The sequence below is a fragment of the Octopus bimaculoides genome, chromosome 2, assembly GCF_001194135.2.
Source record: "Octopus bimaculoides isolate UCB-OBI-ISO-001 chromosome 2, ASM119413v2, whole genome shotgun sequence".
Taxonomy (NCBI): Eukaryota; Metazoa; Mollusca; class Cephalopoda; order Octopoda; family Octopodidae; genus Octopus; species Octopus bimaculoides.
Genome location: NC_068982.1, coordinates 61,419,132 through 61,423,346, shown reverse-complemented (window position 1 = coordinate 61,423,346; position 4,215 = coordinate 61,419,132). Strand labels below are relative to the sequence as shown.

General features: G+C 39.2%; 1 protein-coding gene across 2 annotated transcripts in view; it reads left to right on the top strand.

Moving 5' to 3' along the window:
* The window catches only part of LOC106869440 (probable 28S ribosomal protein S16, mitochondrial), a 457,459-nt gene that overhangs the window by 79,269 nt on the left and 373,975 nt on the right, over nucleotides 1–4,215 (top strand). Inside the window, exon 3 of one of the 2 annotated variants that reach the window (XR_008266939.1) lies at nucleotides 2,723–2,765. The gene's annotated coding sequence lies outside the window, so the exon portion shown is untranslated. Of the gene's footprint in view, nucleotides 1–2,716; nucleotides 2,766–4,215 lie in introns of those variants that run through there. The other variant, XM_052977318.1, reaches the window with a different exon arrangement.

Genomic DNA, 4,215 nt, shown 5'->3' with positions numbered 1-4,215 from the left:
AAAAGCAAAAGACAAAGACGGGTGTATAAACAACAAACAAGTGTATTAGTTTAACACTTGGGAAAGTGAGAAATCTTTTACATTTCTAGCCTACACTCTTCAACAGAAAGGAACATGAGGAAATAAACAGAGAGAGAATGAAAAGACTGTATATAAATGTGTATGTGTGGGTTTATGTTTATATATATGTGTACATATACATAGGTGTGTGTACACACACACATACACACATATAAATATATATATGTACATATCATCGTCATCATTATTTAACGTCTGTTGTCTATGCTGGCATGGGTTGGATGGTTTGACCAGGGCTGGTAAGTTGAGGGGCTGCACTAGACTCCAGTCTGATTTGGCATGGTTTCTACAGCTAGATGCCCATCTTAATGCCAACCACTCTGAGAGTGTAATGAGTGCTTTTACATGCCATTGGCACGGGTGCGAGTTACATAACATCAGCATTGGCCACATTGCCTCCATGAGGCCCAATGCTTGAATAGTGCATTTTATGTGCCACAGGCATAGGTGCCAGTTGCGTGACACTGTCATTGGCCACATCGCCCTGTGAGAGCCAATGCTTGAATGGTATATTTTACATGTCACCAGCACAGGTGCCAGGTATGTGACACTGACAGCAGCTACATTGCTTTTGCAAGGCTCAATGCTTGAATGATGCTTTTTATGTGCTACCAGCCTAGGTGCCAGTTATGTGACACCAGCACAGGTGCCAGTTACATGACACAGGCATCGGCCACATTGCCTCTCTGAGGCCCAGCGCTCAAATGATGCTTTTTATGTGCCATTAGCATAGGTGCCAGTTACATGACACCAACATCGGCCACATTGCCTCCATGAGGCCCAATGCTTAAATGGTGTTTTTACATGCCTCTAGTATGGGTACCGGTTACATGATGCCAGCATAAGTCCCAACTATGATTTCACTTGGCTTGACGGGTCTTCTCAAGCACGGCTTATCGCCAAAGGGCTTGGTCACTAGTCATTGCTTCAGTGAGGCTCAGTGTTTGAAGATCATGCTTCACCACCTCGTCCCATGTCTTCCTGGGTCGACCTCTACCATAAGTTCCCTCCACAGTTAGAGATCAGCACTTCTTTACACAGCTGCCCTCGCCCATATGCATCACATGACCATATCAATGCAGTCGTCTCTCTTGCACACTACAACTGATGCCTCATGCCCGACTTTTCTTTCAAGATGCTTACACCCTGTCATATATGCACACTGACATTGCACATCCAGCAAAGCATACCAGCTTCATTTCTTTCAAGCTTGCACATGTCCTTGGCAGTCAGAGCCCATGTTTCACTGCCGTGTAGCATAGCTGTTCACACATAGGCATCCTACAATTTGCCTTTCAGTTTGAGGGAGAGGCCCTTTGTTGCCAACAGGGGTAGGAGCTCTCTGAACTTTGCCCAACCTATTCTTATTCTTGCAGCTACGATCTCAACATCAACTTCTACTACTTACTTGGTCACCTAAATAATAGAAGTTATCAACTACCTCTAACTTACCCTGCTGGCAGTTGATGGTGTTCTATTTTCTGTACATTTTCAATGTTTATTGTGCCTGTGCACCTTCCACACAAAATCTATTTTCCCAGTTAATCTTCCTCTGATATTGCTATACCTCTTATATGTCCATAGCTTGCACTGGGCACATCTTATGGAGTTTCGACCTACGCCTTTCCCACAGATCAAGCAGGACCATCTATCTGAAGGAATTTGTGATTTGTCTGCTTTCCTACTTACTAAGACTTTGGCTTTTGCTAAATTAACTCTAAGGCCCTTTGATTCTAGGCCTTGCTTTCATACCTGAAATTTCTTCTCTATTCTTGGTAGTGATTCAGTTATATGTATGTATATGTGTATGTTACTGTCCACAAACCTTGACATTGTGTAATATTTGTAAACGAAAGTTACCCTCATGCAAATGATATCTTTCATTTCCAGTTTTCTGTGAAAACGTCTTGAAATATGCCCTTAGTTGAAGACAGGTGAGGGTTGGTGACAGGAAGGGCATCCAACTGTAGAAAATCTGCCTCGACAAAAAAGCATCTGAATCTCAATACACAAGGAAATTACATATTTTCTTCAAGTGATTACCTCTGTTATCTTTCTAGCACAAAAAATAGCTGGCCATTTGATTGATTTAATTGTCCTTTAAGAGCAAGCACAGATCTGGTTGGTGTTCAGGAAAATTAAAATTGGGAAATAAGTTTTAGGGCTGCAAGGGTTATAAATAATAAGAATTATAGACCGAGTCATATTTATTTATGTTGGTTGAGAAAGAACATTATAGTTTTATTTTAATTTTTGTAGTTCCGTGATTTTTTCTAATTTGCTATCATGATATGTCCAAGTTTTATTCATCTCTCTAGAAATAATTCTCCTATCTGAGTTAATATAATCATCTATAGCATTTCCTGGCACACTAGACACTTGTCTATTATACATGTTGTTTAGCCCAAGGTCAGCCTTGATTAAATAGATCCATGATCAAATGCATTCTAGTGGTGATTCACCTTCATCTTTTTTTCCCCGCATACTTTTCACTCAGGGTCATATTATCCAATACATCATCTCTTTTTTTTAAAGTTGATAGGGTGTGATTTGAGATAGATTGACTGCAATTTCTGGCAATTTAAGCCAGTTATTACAAAGAAAGAATCCTATGTAAAAAATATTACTCTTCTAATTACAGACTGAACCCTCAATAGATACCAAGCAGAAGACATTGAAACAAGGTTAGTAAATGTTATTTCTTGCAAGTGCTAACCCCACCCCATTTCTCTCTAAATTTTTTTTTTGTTTTACGTCCATTTGCCTCTTTTGGGAAGGCTGGTATAACTTTCAAAATTGGAAACCTGCATGGATTTATACCAGCATGCCTTGTAGCTAGATTACTACAACTCTATTATGAACCAAAATTGTCTATCATGATTCAGGCAAACTGAGGTTAATGTAGAGAAATATAGTTGTCCAATGGTACAACATAATAGGAATAGCAAAGTTCGAACTTACATCCTGTGTATCAGTTCTTTGTAATTTTTTGATGATTTTTTTCAAAATATGTATTTGTATGTAAGCATGCAGTCTCTTTTTTCTTTTTAATTCTTTGAAATTTACAGATGGAGAACTTTAGGTTTGCTTTCATCCAGCAAATCTATGATCAAAACATTCCAGCCATGACTATCCTGTCTTTTATTCAGGCATTGTGTAAATTTTGGATTACATTATTGAATGTATATATTAGCGAGAGAGGCAGAATTAATCCTGGGAGGCATTAATATTGAGAGGTATTAACATACATTAATGAATATATATTAGCAACAGAAGTATTAAATACTACCACTGTCACTAATATATATATTTTTTAACAGGCTTACTGGCTATTTGTGACATCAGCACCTGTTCTAGCACTGTTATTTTCTATATTGCTGGCAGGGAGATGTGTTGTTGCTTTTTCTAGTGATTGAGTGTCCTTCATTGACAAGACAAAGGAAGGTAGAAATCACACGGTCTGGTGGCATTGGTGCTGGAGATGGCAGGGATTTATCTCCTTGCTAGCGATGTAAACAAAAATTCATTTTGCACAAGCAGCCAATATGAGAGTTTCTCTTTTGGTATCTACTGCAGTGTAGTTTCTTCTACCACAACATTCATGTTCAAGTAGGGATAAATATTCCACTCATTATTGACTGTGTTCTTCCCTTCACTTATAATGGTATATACTAGTTGATGAACAGGATTTAATAACAAAAGTACCAGTACATTGTGGTTATCAGTAAGTATGAATGCACAATTCATATACAACAAAGTCTTTAATATTTATTGTTGCTGTGAAAATAGAACTCATGATTAATGCACAAGAGCCTTGCCAGCCTCAAGTGGGGATCAACCTCAACTGGTTCTGTCTTTCATTGAAGAAACCTATCTACTAAAGTTTGGAAGAGGAATATATGATGATGCTGATCATTACCACCAACATTGTCTCCTCCTCCTCCTCCTCCTCCTCCTCCACTTGTAGGCTCGTGGGTGCTGGTGCCACGTAAAAGGCACCCAAACCAGTGCTGTGTAAAAGCACCCAGTACACTCTACAAAGTGGTTGGTATGCCAAAACAGACATGGAGCTCGGGCAGCTCTTCAGTTGGCCAGCTTCTGTCAAACCATCCAACCCATGCCAGTGAAGAAAAC